Source organism: Varroa destructor, unplaced genomic scaffold, assembly GCF_002443255.2.
Source record: "Varroa destructor unplaced genomic scaffold, Vdes_3.0 BEIS01000007.1, whole genome shotgun sequence".
NCBI classification, from domain to species: domain Eukaryota; kingdom Metazoa; phylum Arthropoda; class Arachnida; order Mesostigmata; family Varroidae; genus Varroa; species Varroa destructor.
The window spans coordinates 18,683,695-18,703,527 of NW_019211460.1; the positions used below are offsets into that span (position 1 = coordinate 18,683,695).

The 19,833-nt window shown below is 39.7% G+C and overlaps 1 long non-coding RNA gene across 4 annotated transcripts; it reads left to right on the forward strand.

The window, feature by feature from the left end:
* The first annotated feature begins 1,635 nt into the window (after positions 1 to 1,635).
* LOC147754410 (uncharacterized) lies at positions 1,636 to 14,067 on the forward strand. Of its 4 annotated transcripts, none has more exons than XR_015317611.1 (4): positions 1,636 to 1,830; positions 3,930 to 4,136; positions 10,477 to 10,532; positions 12,827 to 14,067. It is a non-coding gene; the product is annotated as an uncharacterized LOC147754410 (long non-coding RNA). The 4 variants fall into 4 exon arrangements; XR_015317613.1 differs by lacking the exon at positions 1,636 to 1,830 and adding an exon at positions 1,857 to 2,560; XR_015317612.1 differs by lacking the exon at positions 1,636 to 1,830 and adding an exon at positions 2,581 to 2,683.
* Positions 14,068 to 19,833: the final 5,766 nt, after the last annotated feature.

Consider the following 19,833-nt stretch of genomic DNA (forward strand, 5'->3'; position numbering starts at 1 on the left):
ATATATATCGAGTACTTTTATAGAGATAAACGCCGCACTCTTTAATGGCATGCATATTTTAGAACGCCGATTCGAATTCGAATATATATATATATATATATATATATATATATACATATATATATATGCGTAGCTTGTAGCAAAAGCAGCTAGATCTCTATATACTAACCGACACCACTCTAATTTACCAGCTAACTAGCTTAAACAAGTAGTTCTAGGAGCTTAGTTTTGGTCTTGAATTTAGAGAGTCGTTCTCGCTTACTTTTGGCATAATTTTCACGGCGATGGCGGTAGCTGGTTCTAGTTAGAGGTACCGAGTGCGCAGTAACTAACGTATTAACCACTTGCTCGTCCTCCTACCTCCCAACCTTCCGTCTTCCACTCATCAGTAAGGACCAGCAAGAGTATCGACGTGCCCAAAAAAGCCGAAAAGTCTTCCCATGCTAGCACAGGACGAGCTACGTATAGATGGCAGCTGTTGCCTTCACGTCCCTGGCTTATGAATGGTCCAGTCTTGCTGTGGGCACATATTTTTTAGCCTTAGACCCAGCCACAACGACACCAGTCACATTACTGCCTATAGCACTGACAAAACTCCAACTACCGGCCTCATTGCTACCATCTCGGATTCGAACGAGCGGGTGAGCCACGAGTTAACGTGGCCCACCTAGCCAGGTTCTCATCTCCTGTGCCCAAAAACGAACTTCTGTTCCTCTCCCGTCTACACTTTACTAGAACGGGCCGACGTTTGGCAGGCCCGAAAAACACACGATCAGCCAAAAATCAGAGTAGCGATCTTATTCTTAGCCGCAGGCTTTCTCTTAGTCAAGTCAATGGAGTGGTCTCTCATGCCACCTATTCCCATACCCGCCAAGTCCCTTAGCATCTTATTGAAAAGAGCTATGATCTCGCTTGTGGGTTTGCTCAATACCTGAGCTTTTTTCAGGCCAGGATTAATGTGTTGCCATGAGGGAAGTTCTCGATGGGGTCGCAAAAGGCGAGATCGAATATTTATCGCGCTAATAATAACTTGATATATTGAATTTGAGACATTCCATTTGACGTCTTGAGACAAGGCACAGTTGTGGATTGCAATAACTGACCTTTTTTGAATACAAAGAGGGGGGGGGGGGGGTCTGCTAAAACTAACGAGGTAGGTAGCTTCTAGCTGTTGTTATGGTCGAATTTTCTGTCGGGTTTTGAAATACCTTATGTGTCATACTTTGATTACTCGCATTTTTAGATCTGACCTGTGGACGTTCTCGTTTTCTTCCTGAGACAATAGCTCTTAATCATTTGGGAGTTTGTGTTTGGATAACGTTTGAGGGTGAATACATCTTTGTGTAAAGCATTTATGAGGCTCTGACTTGTGAATTCTAGTAGTATGCAAGATATAACTAGACGAGACGATTAGATGCATAAGTAAATCATCAAAGAGACTCAAGCCACATGATATCGAGAGGTGAAGTTCATCTACTTCATCACAGCCTTTGTTTGTTGGTGTAGTTACGAACGTTTTTTACAACTGTTATATTATATTATATTATAAATGTTGTTAATTGTCACGATATCACTGGTATAGAGATAAATATAAAAATTATAATGTAACGTAAGTATATAGCTTATTATGCGTAAAACATAGTCTTTCTTATGAAAACGATCATTTTCAGTGAGCAAATTGAGTAACTGAACCCGTTAGAGATGAGACTTTCGACCACTGCCTGAGGCAGGATGCTTTTTTCGCTGTCTTCACGACCACTAAGTCTGGCACTTAACTAGAATTGGATTCCGCTTTGCAGCAACTTGAAGTGCATCGACTTCGACCCAAAGGTATTCGTTTACGAGATGTGAAAGTGACGTGAAGTATTTTGTAGGTGGCGGAAGATAGGTAAGCGGAATTCTTGTGTGCACTTAAGAAACTGATCGTTTCCAAAGAGGCGAAACCCAAAAAACCTTAAAGAAATCATTTGCGTTCTAACTGTTTCATCAAGATTTAAAGGGCGCCTTTTCTTACGTTGATTTTTCTGGTCCCGACCTCTCTAGCCTCCACTAACTGGACCGTCTGACGACCGACGTGAGCCGTAGTTTTCTTTGTCAAGTAGCTTCATCGTGCGGGTTATTCGGATGTTCTTAGTGTACAGGCGCACTGTTGAAAATTGTCGATCCTTAGCGAAGGGCGGCATCAGTTATTTTTTTTTGGAATTTCTTGCAAACCGTTTTGAACAGTTTACGACGTCTCGTAGTAGAGAGGACAATAGTTGAATAAACTTTTGATGATGCTGTTCTCTTATACCGCACTCTTATACCACAATGATACTGTGCAGATGTTTCAACAACCGTATCGTCAAAAAATATTAGCCCAATTCAACTATACATACATACATACATATATATGTCTAGATGTTTGCCGCATATGCATTGTTTAAATATATATGAGGTCCCATATAAAAGATCGTACATATATCCCCCACGAGGGGATATATTTTCCTATTTAATCGACGGAAGAGGTGCTTATTCGTCTGATTAACATTTCGTTTTGTCTGCTCATTATTTACTTACGGTATGTACACTGTGTGTGATCTATTAGCACACCAAAGCTGAGTTAATTTTTATCAAACAGTAATCAGATTTGTGAATTTTGGCGTTATGCCTTGGTGTTTGCTAGTCGTTTGAATTTTCTAATGTGCGTTCATTCGAAATAGTCTAGTGTACTCGAGATTATATGTGAAAGCGAAAAATCCTAGTGTCAAGCTAGTTCCGAAGAGAATGACAACACCTTGACGGTCTCAGTGTTGTCATAATAAATAGACCCGCAAAAAAATAGTGGCTCTTTTGGGTTAAAACAGTTTGAAACTTTCTTAGGCCGTCTAGCTTGCAGCTTTTTCGTCAATTTAAATGTTTAACTACTGAGTCTAAAGGGAAAGCCGTAGAAGTCTATTTAGTCCAATTTATTTGCTTCGAACAAGTCGCACTCCCGAAGTCAACCGCAACAAAATCAGTTGAGGAAAAAAGTTGAAAGAAGCAGAAGCAATCATAAAGGGAATTTTTCTTCAAGCATAATGTGCTCCAGCAACTATCGTTTATGAAAAAATCTTTTTTAAAAATCTAGCAGTCACTTCTCTGATATCAAAACTGGGAAGATGTCCAACAAAAATATATTCGAAAAAATGAAAGAAGAACAAACGCAGTAGAAGAGAGGACATCAAATACTAAATCAGCTCGATATAGTTACTGAAGCGCATTACGCAGGGTTTAGCTAGTATCCTAATGTTCTGTTGGCGAGGTAGTATTCATATATATATATATATATATATAACGTAGCGGTATCTGAGGGGGCCGATTTGGATGAATATTTCATTTAGAAAATAAGGAGCAATAGGTGAGTTATGTTTAAAACCGATGCCTTTCCTAAAATGAAAAAGACGTCGTTTACGTCGAATTATATAGATTTTTTTTTTTTTCTTTCTATTTTTCGTTACAATATTGCAACTACTTAATGGCTAATTTCATTATATAATATTGATTAGTAAATGTGAACGGTAAATTCATTGATCACCCCAGGCCATTGTAGTTAGAGGGGTGTTCGAAAATTAGCTAGCTCATGTTTATTATTCAGATATTTTGTGCTCCTGGCAACTAAAGACAACACTTCCAGCCTTTGCGATAATATACTGAGCAGGAATATATTCATATATAAGGATATCAATTGTGGCATTTTGGATTGTTGGATTTGACGTTATTGTTTTTTTATTAAAGGTTACTTTTTAAGGTTTGTTAAAGGTTAACTATGTGAGGGGATTGAATTTAATAGTTAAGTGATATATTTACATATGGAGGTCGTGAAACTTCATAATTCTGCTGCAAATTAGCCATCATCGTCTATTAAGAACCTTTTTGGATAACTGCTAACATAACAACTACGTTTGAAGGGCAATGCTCCTTGACTTTTACTTCTAGATGTTTGTAAGGCCATTTCCTCCAAGTGCGTATCTGAAGTGCTAACTGTTCTTGAAAGCATGCCGGGAAGCGGATCCGGCGGAACTCGAGCGGCAGTGTTTAGTCTTAATGATGCCATAACGACAAGCAGCGTCTCAGAAAGGGGTCTTACACCCATCAAACATCGTTTAAAATTTGAGGTATGTCGCATAGTGTTTTTTTTTTTTGGAACATCATTAGTCGTCCAGCTCGGGCTGAATGAAAGTGAGGCGTATTCTATAATCAAAATAAAGCAAATTTAACTTCTTTCTTTAACGCAGAGGATAGGATTCGTATTCCTGCATAGTTAGATAAGCGGCATATTTATTTGCTAGTAAGATATGGCCCGCCTCAATAGCCTTTATGATCGGCTGCGTGTGTATTCTTGTAATAAGTGAGTCTCTGTACATGTCACGTATGCACAGGAGCCTGGCACGACACAGTTTCTTTGAGTACCCTTAACGTCGACATTTCGTATTCTATAAAACCTTTTAAAGATTTAAGTTATAGCAAAAAAAGTAGCTCTAGGTAAGCCGCCATTTCGAACCACAGCTTGCATACTCACTGAATCATGTGAACTAAACCCTTTTATCGCAATCGTCCGACTGTTAGCAAGAGGGCAGACTAACTTTGCCAAAAGCTAAGTTTAGCCGTCATGTTTTAAAAGTTTCTAGCCAACACAGTCAGCTCACATTATCCGTTCGTGCTGCTCCTGATGTACGAGATGCTGAGCTTGAAATACTAACATATGCTTATTGAATCCCGCTAATTTTACCGCCCACTTTCGAAAGATTTGAAATTTTTCGAAAGTGGGCGAAAGACTTTAGCCAGCAAAATCCTTATCAGTTCAAAATCAACTGTTACTTCGCTTGAGATGAACGCAAGATCTACGTGTCCTGGTTCCGATGAGAAAGATAAATCAGCTTTTTATGTTGCACTTTGTTATCAACTATTAAATTTTACCGGAAGATCTTTATGCAAAGCAGCTTGCTTATGAAGCACAAGGCGGAGGCTGATACATTAAATGTATTTAAGAACAACACTCCATTCGCAGCAAGTTCTTCAAAAAACAATCCTCAAACTCAAATCTTCAAGCCCAGAGTTTGCTTTCATTAGCAATTTAGCTGGGTCGGTCTTGTCGGCCTTATAGTCTTTTGAAGCTGTTGAAACAAATTTCTTGGACTGGGAGCTACTTCAGGACAGAAATGTTTCGTTTTGGCCTGCAATTTCAAAGAACTTACTTTTTTGACAAAATACTCTGAATGTTTTTGCTTTTCTTCTAATTCACACGAAGCAATTAGGTTGAAATTTACAATCTTTTACATACGCAAATAGTCGCACTGTGGCAAACACTTCATGCGAGAGTAATCGTTATGGAATCGACGCATCAAAACAATACGATCGAATACTCGTTAGCTGACTCATTGCCACTGGATACTTGGAGTCTAGGGTCGTGCGTTTGAAGCAGAATTGATAATAGACGGGTTGTACAATATTACTTGCTAGCACAGTGATGTGGGTTAACGGACCCAAATAATTTTAGTAATTAAAATCTACTAGAGTAGAAAAAATTTGTGCTCCTGGGCAGTTTGGAGAGAAACATAGATCTATGTCGTTATCATCCTTAGCGATGATGGCGATGCCAGCAGATTGGCCGATTCGTGAGTGCCTTAATTCGCAGTTAACTACAATGTGAAGTTTTCCTTTGCCCTTTCGCAGGCAGAATGCGATAAGAAAATGGCCATATATATATATATATATATATATATATATAGCAAATTATAATTTCGACTTTTTTGTCAAAATATTGACGAGCTCTTTCAAATGAACTTGCTTTCAGGTACAAGTTCCAGCGAGTTGACTGTCCCTTTTTCTGACCTTTGATTGTGTTTACCGACAAATCGAGTCAAGAGTGCTATGAGAACTTTAGCGGATAAGATCGTTTTTTTCACCGGGACTCTCTTTTTTTCCACTTCTGTCACGGTTTTAATTTGACTCCCGATTGATTCGTTTGTTTCACGCTACGAGTATGAACATTTTCCCATAATATCAAAGTGCGTTTGTATATTGGTTTCGTGAGGCGATCGCGGATCCAGACTCATAGGGCTATAGAGGAGGCTTGCACCTATGAAACTTTTAGGTTTTCTATGCTTCTAAAATCATTGTTAGAGGACGTTAATAAAAGAATTCTAAGTAAAAAAAACAAACAGCAACAGATAATGGTCACTGAGAACGCTTGGGAGCTTAACTTCATGGGAAAGATGCTACTGATAATCCGCTTACAAAACAAGCAAATTGCGGGACGTGTTTTGCACACATTATGCAAAACATAAAACTTTTTTAAGCGGCACTCTCCTCGTTTGAATTCTCCCTCGTTTGAAGTAGTATTTCCATTTTTACGTTTTTGTGGTATAATTATGCATCATGGAAAAATCTACTTAAGTCAACGCTTTTCTTTCGTGGAATCTATATACAGGACCCCATATACAACGGTTCCTGTGACATCTATATACAAAATATACCGACAGCATGACGTAAATACCAGCAAAGCATGTAAGCCTAAAAATACTATTGTGTTTTAGTGACAAATTGTTTATATGTATAAAAAAATTTTTTTTATGAACTTGCGCGATCATATACTACCCTTCACACGTTCGTTTCACCCTACCAGCACGAGGTAACATATGCGCCCACTCATAGGTATGAGTCGAGGTGTGAGCTACCCAAAGGTCACTTTACCATCTGGCCCAAGGCTGTCGTCAAGCCCCTATAAGGACGGAGTCAACAATGGAAACAAATTTGTTTAACCGTTTACTAAACCTGATAAGCGAACGATCACTACGCCACAGTCGTGGGCATCGCCGTCAACATGTGGCTACTGTTGCTATAAACAGTAGGTTATTACAACACATTTTCTGCGATGAATGTCTTGTATTCGTGTATCTACTATGGAAATACACAATAGATACATGTGTTTAGATAGATGTGTATACGTATGGGGAATCGGTGATAACTTTCGCGAGACGCATCGTGCAGACGCGATGCGTGGTCCAGCTTTCTGGTCAAGAGGCGTACTCCAGGAACATCAATAAATAGATGTTTATCAGCTTAGTACAATTGTCATTTGATTGTATTTTAACAAATTAGAGTAAAAAAAACTTATTCGAACTTACGAAGATACACATGTCGGCTTCAGACTAAGCCTATTTCTTTCATTAAATGAAAGTTTAATGTTCAATGCAAGCGTTTGCATCAACTTGTTATGAAGAACATTTTTACCAGTAATAATAATAACACACCAACCATGTATTATCCGAACGCGTATAATAAATGCATAAAGTAAAAACGCTTTACTTTAAACTTCACTGGTTGACCTTCGGGGCCGTATATTTCACTGATCGTTTTACATCCACAGACGATCTCTGCAGCAAAAACTGAATGCGCTATCTAAAAAATTCAGCCAGATTTTGCCAGTAGCTTCTAGCAGTCCTCACAGTGTTTGCCGAATAAGGTCGAATGGAATGTTTAGGACCTCGGGTGCTGTCGGGTAGAGCTTAGACTCGTGCGAAAATTCCTTAGACTAGCGTACCTTGAGCCTTTTTATGCATATACCTGCTGATCCTGGACGTATGTTGTTCTTAGATGGGCATAAAGCAGCTAGCTTTGCATGCCGAGAACGAGTTGCTACGAAGATCCTTGAAGTAGCTAAAGCCTTTGTTGACGCTTGCTTGATCTTGGTTCACGCTAGAAACGAGCTAAACTGTAACCCACTGACCCCATGAAAAATTATAACCCTATCAGTTGGTAGCCGGCACACGATTGGTTCACTGGAATAGAGTGAAATACAACCTGCTAGTCTCGTGCAACACAGGATTTCGATTTTAAGGTTACAAATAGCGCTATGTACAGCAAACGCCTCGGTAGAACAATTTATAAGCAGGCTAGAGCATTCCATGTACAATTGGTTATTGACAAACAAGGTTTCAGACGATGGGAATAAGTCAAAGTCTGCTGCATCTAAATGTGGCTCTGTACTCTAATCAAATGCAGGACAAGCGATACCTTGACAATACCACATCTACATAAGAATTCGGCAATGCAAAAGTTAAGCTGTCGCCCTACTAAATTGTCGTGAAAACGTTAGAAAAAGCGCTACGTTCGAGACGGAGACGGTTATGAGGTGTTTGCAAATGCAACGAAAACCTATAGGCTTTTACTTTTTTTTATATCCACTGGCCACATGCCTTGACGATACAAGAAATTGTGACATATTTTCTCAGGCAGCAACAATGTAGCAGAACTCACACCTTAAATGCAACTAGACCAAGCAACACTGAAAGATTATTATTCGGCACGATTTGACCTAACAATACAGCAGAGTATTGTAAGAAATAAGGTTAGACTCTGCACAATTAGGCAGCAGGTTCTCTAAAAAAAATGCTTTCACTCAAGCCATGACATAAGCTACCAAAACGGTACATAAAAGCAAGAAGCTCTAGTTGATTGCAGTACCCTCATGTTGGAGCTCTGTGAATTAGACTCACGGCGTAAACGGTGAGTTCCCGTCGCAGTTCTTTGAATTGGAATACAAGCTGGGAGCGCCTTCTGGCATGATATTACCTAGATTGACCTCAACGGCAAGCGACAGAAAGCTACTGGTCAAAAATATAAGTTTTTAGAAATAAATTTACAAGCCATATGTAAATCGGTCAAAAAATTTGGGATCATCGATGATCGAGCTAAAAGAGTCTCTAGGATACTAAAAAATACGTATGGAATGCCTTAAGATATCTCTCTATGCAAAGAAATGCGTATTACCGATATCCTTCTGCGATCCAAAACAGATTTTGGGGTAAACATATATGCTCCAAGATCGCGTTAGTTTGAAGAGACTCAGATCAATCAAACACTAAAAGGCTGAATAAGGAATAACTTATGTGGCGTTTGTTATCAAAGAACATCACAAAATAATTGCGGCACAGGACAAATGCGGACCCGTTATTCGAACCATGTGACCTGATGTTTGTTTCTTGAACGTCTAGAGGAAATTCCTATTTTTAGAATAAATAAAAGTAAACCAGGCAGAATTGAGCGTCAGATCAGAAGGATCATTGTTCAACTATTGCTGTATTAAATATATACTTACAACTAGTATACAGTTCCCAATAGTGGTGCAGTGGTAACGTGTTTGTCTATCGAACATAGGAGCACGTACTGTAGTCCTAGTTCGAGACCTGAAGCGGTCACACCTCATTACATGCCGAAAGGAACCAGTCGTTCGATGCAATATTACCGAAAAAAATTCGAAACATTCATTTATTCCTAGTATACATGGCGGTTCTGAGCCACCGGTGAGCAGATAACACGAGACCCTAGATACTTTAACAAACGAGAATACCCTAGATGATTTAACAAACGATACTGCTTTGAAAGTAGTCGCAGACTATGGAGAAGAATACATATTATAATAGAAGAACGACGTTTAGATAACTGAAAACCTGTAGCTATATATAACGCTCTTCTCTGCGATGTTTAACGGTCAATCGATATCAAGATAAGAACCCTTCGCGACTCGATGGCGATTTTATGCATCGTTCATAGGGTGAATTCCTCAGAACCAACGACTGGTAATACTATAATGGATCCGATCACACGCTACTTACATCTAAAGACGAAAAGATAAATATACTATAATACGTACACACTTCAAATTCCCACATAGAATTTAAAAAAATGAGATTCAGAAGATTGTCAGATGAGCAGTCTCTACAGTTGATAACCGAAAGAAGAAGAAGAAGAAAGATCCATTGAATCTAAGGAAGTACCTAACAAGTTCTATATTACTGGTGGGACAAAGGTGATTGGCAGTCACATCACATAGGTAAAGATGCACGACATATGGGATTAAAAACCTTTATCTATTTCCTGATTTAGACTGCGTAACGTATAGGACAACGTGTTTCACGTTTGATCTTTAAAAGTCGTTCTACCCGGCATCACGTACTCCAGTACCTTTTGGGCTGCACATCTTATACATATCATCATTGTATATACACTATTGTTGCTCTGCAAGGGAATCTATGCCTATAATATAAGCGTGGCATTCATACGATTGCGAGCACTCCTCCAAGTGGTACATACACTTTGCGCATGCGCAAAGCTTCCATGAGACTGATAAGATAACGCATTGTTAGTATAGCAACGCTGACAAGCTTTCTGACATTAAGCATTTCAAAAGTCTGCTCCATTAACTTTTGGCCGATCGTTTCGGTTGAATATTGAACGAGACGTACATGCGGATTCAAACAGTGTCAAATGGGAATAGTTTTTTTTCAAATGGGGTAATATGATTTTTGTTCGATATTCCCAAGTTGGTTTGGGTGCATTTCGTTTGTCTTTATGGCCTGAAGGTTATAATAAATAAATAACTTTTTCTTATCCACGTAGGTAAGTGTTGTTGGCGGGACCTCTTAACTATGTGGTTTTCTGTCTCTACTTTAGCCGTCGGCGTCGAAACGGAACACTACAAGCACGCACCGTTCGGATCTCGCGAACCAGTAAGCCAATCACATTGTCGTTATAAACATTTCAGGTGCAAGAAATCTATTAATGTATACAACACTTCGAATGATCTCGTGTCAGTGTTTTTATTTTTATTCAAAAAACAATGTTATTATCATAAATATATTCTGCAATGTTTGTGTATAAAATCTATATCTCATTTTCGTACGTAGTCGAATTTTCTTATCGGTTCCTACTCATATTCAGATATCGCTTTTCGAAATGATATTGCCCTTCTTCGACCAGCCGGTCGAATATACCGGTCCGAATATCAGCATTTGGACTGCTACAAAAGGGGAGCCTCGGCGGATCGTCAGTGGAACTATTTCTTCTGCTTTTCCGAGTATAAGACTGCTACGGTATAGCAGTGTCCGATCTAGTTAGGCAAGCGCGATATCCTTCTTTGGTGATTTATATTGGTTTACGCCGGTAGGATCGTGTGGTGATGTAGATGCGAGGGCTTTTGTGTGCATGTTACCTCAAGTAGAAAAATCACTTGGATATGACGTGACTGTCAATGTCACATTAGGGTTAAGCAATCTCGTGTTGAGCCTTCAACAACACAGCACATCTTTACTTTTGGTCATAAAACCGCTTCTAGAAAAAGTTCATTAAAGTAGGTCGAACAACGAAGAGCCAGTTGGGTCCTTGCCCGAAAAGAGAAAAAAAGTGGGCGAAAGGTAATCGCGTTCTAACCAGACTGCTTCTTTTTTCCAAAGTCTTTCATTATTCTCAGCCCGGTAAAGAAATTGCGTCCCGTGTAGGTCGCATTATGCAGGAAGCTTTGGTTCCGAGCGCAATTGTACCTGGAACTAGCTCCCCGAGGAAGTTTCTTGGGCTATGTCAATTTTGTAACTATATGCTATGCGGATCTATCTAAATGTTTATGGGAATGACTACACGAGTTTTTGACTAACATGTACATATGAATTGGAGATAAACCTGACAGGTTCTCCATTCGAGTTAATAAGAAAGGGAGCTCGAAAAAAATTTCTGGATACTTTCCACCGTGCCGTTATAATTTCAATAGTCTTAGCTCAAAGCTTAAAATTATATAATGAACTTCATCATTTTCAATCGCATTTATATATATAGACGATGCTGAACATATATTTTAGATAGTCTAGTTGAAAGTGACATACGTTAAAGTTAGATGATAAAAAATTGTCTATTTAGCTTAATACATACGCTATAAACTTCCTAGTACGGTTCGCATTTGTCTTCTTTCTCCAGGTGTCTCAAAAAGTGTAAAATCTTTTTTTTTTTGGCGATCTGGATACGCGCCCTGTTCAAACAAATAAGTTATGGCTATATGCCAGCTATAATCAGCTACGAGTATGCAAAGGCCATTGCCTAAATATGACTAATCGCCCTTTTTGCGTACTGCCTCGTTAATTCGATTTTTTGCGTGCTAGCGGTTGAAAAGTGTATAACCTTCGAAATCCTCTTTTTTTTTTGTCTGCCAGTGTAATTTTGTCCAGACCATAAAAACGTACTTCGATTTCGAACTCGTAAAGCTTTCTATATCGGGGTGAAGAAAATATCAAAGGTCGTCAGCATAATTGCGTCTGATATAATAACTGATAATGATAATAACTGAAAACTTTGGAGAAGTATGGTTGGTAGATAAGCCCGTTGCTTCCAGGTGTAGAGCCCTTAACATATGCGTGATTAAATTTCTAGGCTGCTTCCACCTTTTGCGGTGAACGAAAATCTTCTGTCTCACACGATGCACCTATTCTTGAAGTTATGTAACCACAGATATCAAGCTATTAATAAACAAGAAAAAAAAGAAGACATTAAAACAAACAAAAACAGCCATGCCTTAATTTACAGTCTCTTATATAAGGCATAGAGACTACTACTTCTAGGCAGCGTTGTGCGAGTGCAATGGAGGCCGTCTGCCGTTTTCGCGGTTGCTTTGCCCGAACTACTTTGTTTCAAATCCGTTCAGATACTGTAAAAGGCCATTTGTGCTAAACGTGTTACGCATGCTCAAAGTCAGGTACAAAGTTAAACTGTTCGAACGGGCGGCCATTTTTGTTTCGCACTTACTATCACTGAGAACACGTGCGAGATTACAGTAAAACGTGTAAAAAGGAAATAAACAAAGTTTTACATCGATAGACTGATTTTATTTATTTACAAGATCTAAAAAAATATATTTCAATCGCATGAGGTACGATACGATTAGGTACAGCGTTCATGATGGCTACGCGCCTCACTTGTGCAACGCAATGGTGGGAAATTGTAGTATGGAGTCATTTTAAAGGTTTGTTTATGTGCACAGGTTCAAATCTTCGGGAAAGCCGTTCTTCAATGAGCACGCTATAATGCGCCGGGGACCTTAAGCTGCGGAAGGAAGTTCTCTTCATAGCTGCCAACCCATTGTTATTGGCATTGGTCCAAGAAATCGTTTCCTTTTTCTCGTTCACAATTGCCTTTCTTTCTCTAGCGCTCTGTCACTTAAGATTCTGGACGAATATTGCCGTGACGTCCGATGATGGATTGAATTTTTATACTCAGCAAAACATTAAGCTATCTGTACTGAAAACGTAACCACGGTGAACCTTGTCGGCAAGGCCTTGCTTTATACACTCAGAGGAAGAAGAAGGACGAAGCGGCGACAGGCGAAAACTACCTATGGAACGGTTTTGGTGTGGGGTGTGATTTGGCTACAGTATGCATCAAGATTCAGCACAGGAGCTTTTTACAATGATTCAACGAGCAACGTCAGGAGAAATGACGCTAAATCTGGCCGATGACTTCGCCTAGTTCGGCTTGTTGGGACACGATGCCCAGCCATAGAGAGATGAAGCATAATAAATGGACAAAGTGTGCCTCCCGCGGAGTCGGGAAATCCAATAGGATCCAATGACCACGATTTTGCTCGACTGATTCGCTTAGGATTGGAAACGTGCCGCATTGGTTTAGCGTTCGCCGGGCGCTGTTTTGTGACGATGAGAAGATCTTTCAGGATCAGAAACTTCCTGAGAAACATGGTGCAAAAAGAGGCGCCGCACATCGTGTATCGATTCCGATATCTGAACTCGCCTGTTCTAGTGATGTCTATGGACGAATTTCGTAGTCAAGCAGATAAAGAAGGACGTTCGAAGCAGGGACGCGTTCCGAGCTTCCATCCACATTCTACTGAGGCATCAAGTTGACATATGATGATGATAATGACGGCAAACCGGGATGTATATGCCTGTATGTTTTTGGAGCGATGATGAATGCAAATAAGAGACTTCGTCCTGGGCTGCATTTTAAAGCTGTTGGTATAATAACTTGCAATAATCAAATAAAGAATTAAAATTATCCCAGTTCGCCGAAACTACTGTATTTTAGATTGTAGAGCAAATATAGGGATAGCGGACCTGGTTTCAACTCGGTTTCAAACTCGATACTGCGAGGTAACGCACTTGGTACTTTTTGTCTAGTTTTTTCTTTAGTTTTAATGCAGCACCGATTTACTGTAATGTTTTTCCATGGTTATATTTGTATTTTTTTTTTTATAAAATACTTAGCCAGTCGTTTATTACCATAATAACTTTGAAATCTAACTACCACCTGTATTATTGATAAATATATGGTCTGAATACTATTACGCGTATCATATTATTCGTTTAAGCAGATTGTTTATTCATTTTTCCGCTAATAACAGTGTTCTCTATTATGAGATATATTAGTTCATAGTTTGACAACGTTGACTGATTGATATATTTATACTTTTCATAGTCTAGTTTACCTAACAAATTTGTTGCTATATACAGTCAATGTAGCTAACGCATGGAAATATAAATAACCCTATTTTTTACCCATAGTAATCCCAGTAATAGAGAGTGGAAACCTGTAAACTGCAAAACAAATGCTACGGTAAATAAAATTATATATATATATATATGTATATATAGCTGAAACACAGCATCACCAGCGAATTATGACATTGATTGTCAGAACTGAGCTTTTGTAAGCGTGTTGTTATAGATCCAACACACTTCTGCTTTTCTTCTGCTTCTGTGAACAGGCCTGCGTGGGTAACTGGCAACAGATACGCGTATTTTTAGCAGAATTCGACATCTTATTATAACCGAATGTATGTACACGGTAAAATGCTTTCGACTTAAGAGCAGTAAGGGTGTTGGTCTGACTCGTGAAAAACACTAGTACGCTGGATCGTTATGCGGAACGATGATTCTAAAGCTAACGGCGGTCAGGGATGGATACCCAATGGAAGCGAACATACTGGAGTGCGCAACGAACAGATAGATCGCTGTACATTGAAAGGGTGCAGCGAGCTAAAGTCGGGGCTGATGTGGCTGAGGAAGATTAACGTGCTGCACGACGAGTAGAAATATTCAAAACGTGAAATAGGAAATCGTATTCAGCCGGAACAAACAAAAGCGTCCAAGCTAGACGAACTTGGTGTAAGTTACGTCAAACGAATGCAGACAGAGGCTCTTAAGACACCGTAACAAAGGCCACAACACTAGGAGCGCAGGAACGCGTACAAGCAGAAGTACAAATGCTAGAAGAAAGAGCAGAAGATGAGGAAACAATAAGAATAATAATTAGGAGCAGATCAAAGAGGACCAAGTGAGCGTTGCGAAGCGTTCAAAAAAAGCCATACAAGTAGACGAGCGCCGAAGCAACGAAAAAGGACTCATGAGAAAAGCGACCGCAGACAGCATTTCCGCCGCTATCGTATCATTGCGTTTCTGCTAATCCGCTATATTGTGACCTAAAAATATCAGACATGCGGTCTTATTCAGTTCAGTGTTAGCTAAGGCGTTCAGCTTTGAATATATGAATTGTAGGCGATTGGGTATTTAGAAACGACGTAAGAATATTATCAATATATTATGGTGCAAGTAGTCGATCCCATGATAATGCTGACCCTTACAATCCAACTTATGTTTGTGTAAAATCACCTAACGACACCTTTTGTCATATGCGACTTTAATCAGTATTATGAATTAGAGTGTTTTTTTAATGGCGTTCTACTCGGGAGTACCTGGTCTCTAGAGAGGTTATCCCAAGAATCGTAGCATATGAATTTGATCTAATGAGATTTATTAATTTAGAAATAAAATTTAGGGTCCGTAACAATATTCGTTGACAATTAGATAATAAGATGCTTAATTTTACCTCTTACCTTATAGATGCACACTTAAAGAAAAACCTGCAAAGTAGGCTTGGATTTATGCTAAAAAAAATAAGTAACATTCACGGCTCATTTTTTTGGTAAAGAGCCATGTATAAGCCAAGTCGAAAGTTTAGCATAAAATGATCTAGGAGATTCGTGCTATTTTTGAACGGTAATTTAATGGAAGTTAATGTAGGCATAAACTCTTGTTGGTATTACTCATTTAAACAAATAACCATTAATAGATTCAGTCAGAGCGCTTCTTTTCTCAGCCCCCAAAAAACAAGCTAATTACTTCTATTTTCTCTATGAGATAGAAATAAAAAGAGAGCGTGTTGATACTGAAATTAGCATTTGTCGTACCATGTATCAATCAATGAACATGATAGTATCCACATATTGGGCGTGAGTCCCGCGCCCAAACCAAATGAGTATTCGCTTCTTTGCCTTCTCACAAAAAGCCAATAGCAAGACCAAAGATAGCAAAGCAAACAGCAGTTCGTCCTAGCTCTCTTTTGAAAAAGGTCTTTTCCACATTCATTGGGTACGCTTCACCCAATTCATGCCATGGCGTCAAGTCCCGTGTCCCTACCGGTTTTCCCCACCCAAAGTTACTTTCGTCCGCACGAGGACTTGGCGCATTCTATAGCGGTCCCATCAGATTGGCAGTGATGGTCGTCCTTAGAAAGGTTTTACCCCGTACCTGATCTTGGGCTTCAGTCCGCCATGGTTCAACGGCTGCTCTCAACAAGCGGAAATATTTTCACCGTTTTCTTTTACTTCTTGGCCTTCCATTTTCGCCACGTTTTTCGTAGCTGCTTTTCTTCCGTTGCCTTCACCGTTTCTGGCACTGCTCTAGCCCCCAGCAGTAGGTAGGCAAAAGTACCTGCAGCAAACGCAGTCCTCAGGGAAATTAAATTGCTCCGTGCTACACCAATACTTCCATTTTGCTATTACTACACATTTTCTCTTTCTGTTTTGCCTTTGAACCTCGCACCTACACGTGAGGCTTTCATGCGATTCAGCCATTAGTTTGCTCAGCCGATAGATTAACGGAAGAGTGCTGAAAAAGCAGACATTCAGAGGTGGAACTGGTAGGGAACTGTATCCATTAATTCTTCTTAGTTCGTATGGCGGTACACGGTACAGACAAATGCGAGTCGCTGTATAGTCATCAACATAGAAACGTTAAAAAGAAGCATTCAATCCGCGTCAAGTTTCTAGTAGATGGACGGAAAATATACACGGACCTGCTTATTTTGGCGGACGACGTTTTCTGGCAATTTTAGAACCCCTGACGGCCTTGTAGTGCAAGGAGCAGTCATTTTTTGTAATAAAGAGCATGTTACTTTACTTACGATATTGGTTACGTACGCCTTTTAATTCAAGATAAAACACTGTCTCGTTCGTTCAAAGTTTAAAATAAATCAGTCCACATTTAGACGCAAGCCCTGCCCCTTACGATGGCTAAGCAAAATACCATTGGTGAGATGACTAACAGAAACGGTTAACAGTAAAGGAATTAGAAACCTTGATATACTGACGGAGATATGTGCCATATATGAGCGTTCGAGTAGACTATGACTTCTTCGCCAATTCGACTGTGGTATCCTCACCGTCTGCTGTCGCCGGCAGGTGTCTGCCAAGGGGCCCAGCTCTTCTATAGCAGATTGCGAGGTGTTAATGAAATAAAGCGACAGTCTCGTTTCTTTTGTCGACGCTTTTTAATGGTTGATCCTCTGTCAAAGATAGACGATGCCGTATTCTATCCCTTACGTCAGGTATTCATCGCATCCGTCCATTGTTGTATTCAGCATTGTCGGAATCTCTACTTGTCTTCATAATTTTACCCAGGTCGAATATAATAGATCCAAATCAGGAAATGTCTATCTACTTTTTGTCCTCGTACACCTTCATTAATCTTCACATTTACTCCTACTAAGTGAGTGAGTCCTCTTTTTGCCGAAACAAAAGCTATTGTAGACTACAGCTATCGCTCGACATGTTGAAATACCTATATTCGTTCTAGACGCTATATGCTAAGTCATAAGCGTCGTATTTAAAAACGACTTATTATGTTTTATTGTCATTCCTTCTGCCGATTCTTCAACTAATCAACAGGATGTATTTAATATTATTAATTCAGGTTTTTCATTTAGCTGGTGATTGGTTTTTAACGAGACCATAGAACTTCCATGAAAAGAAAACTGTGTCGATAGTGTGTTAGCCATTAAAAAAAAATTATGCAGGACCTTTCCCTTTAAAAAATTGTGCTTTCATCTAATACGATGTACCAAAAAATATTCAACATTAAGAATAGCGCGCAAGGTTATTTTATATTTTTTTGGGCAATTTTTAGTAAATAATTATTTACTCGTATTTACACCTTTCATAAAAGGCTGAATCCTTTAACGTCCTTTTACAGCACCCTACACATGTAGGACTTATAAATGTTCGCCTTCGATTGTTTTTGCTTTTGAGATGATATTTTTACTTAAATAAGCGGCTAGTTATTCGAGCTTTTAAGATTCTTGGACCTAAATCGTCCAATTAAATATAGAAACGATACTGACTAAGGCTGGACTATAAGAACTTCCGATTCATCAAGTAGATACATCCCCTTATATGACTATTTTTTTTTTAGAGAATAGTGTGGCACACGGTAGTATAGATGTAAACTTATTTACGGCTCCAAATCAACGTATCGCGTACCAGCAATACAATCTTCTAATCCCAGTTTTCCGATTGTCGCAGCTACCGGGAAACCGCGGCCACTTCATACCTCAGCCCTAGAGACTCACGCAACTTTCCCTCTTCATAAACTGCTATGTTACCTCCTGAGCGTGGTACAGTTAGTACAAGCGTATGCTATTGTGCTGTAGCATCTGGAGAGCGTTTATATATCTGTAAGTACAAATTCTTCGATCCGGATGCCTTATTCATTCTATTTATTCACGAGACTACGATTTTCACTATGAGTCGTCCATTACTGAAGTCGTGACTCAATACCCATTCATAGGACTAAAGCCATACCAATCGAAGTTTGCCATGCTGATTGTTAATTCGATCGCACCTATCCTAAGATTCGGTCTTTCTGCTGCGTTCGTTCCTCTTGTCAGAAAGGATGGTGGTAACGATCAAGACAAAGACGGCCAGTATCACTACTAGCACAACTGTGCACCTATGACCGTTCCAGGTGCTCTACTCACTCACATAGTGAATATAGCATTGGCCTAAATTGGCGAGTCGCGTAACTTGAAGCATCCAACCCCTACTTTCCCTCAATGCCCTCCCTTAACTTTCTTGGCCCCTCTCCTTCAACCCCATGGGTATTGTATTTCGATTGTGGGCTCGCTCGGTTCTCGTTCTTGCTCCTCTTTTCATTTTCTCTCTCCCTGTTGCCCGGCAGTTCTCTTTGCTTCTGTTAAACTCGATGTGCATCCGTATAATCAATTCGATAGAACGACTGAGAACTGGTCTGCTATGGATCTGAACTGGGAACAGGCTAAGGGTGCGTTTGTACTAACGTGGCTAAGCCGACTGAAGCGGCCGGCATTGCCGGTTGGAAGGAATAAGTTTGACGGTCACTGGCAGTACGAAGGCAAGCAGCTAGGGCTCCAGGGATACACAGACTTATAAATTGGTCACACTTGACAATAAGACGAAGAAGTCAGAGGAAAACGAAGAACTCGGTCCGATCCGATAGCACCGAATCGGGTACTAAACACAGAGTAGAGGGATAGTGTTCATCCACTTACTTTTACCTCAGCGGCAGAAAAGGGCACAAAGTCAGACTCATATATACGAGAATACGCCTAGCCATTCATTGATGCTGCTATTGGTAGACACTAGCTGGCATAAAAGCGAGCACTTCCCGTGCACGCATTAGGTAGGTATTAGTCAAGGGACAAAATCAAACAGACGGTACGTTTTCGTTAGCTCGAGGTGGCGAATTCCGCATAAGCACAGAAGGGCATCACGGTATATTCTGTCCATTTCGGTGGCTCACATCATTGTGTACTATATTAAGAAGACTATTGGAATCGAAATGTGTATTCTGAAGCCTCTTTGAGTAGTGTGAGTGTACTATATTATACTCATGTTGCTCATTTTCGTTAGTATCGTATGTATATATTTCTTTGGACTTCATT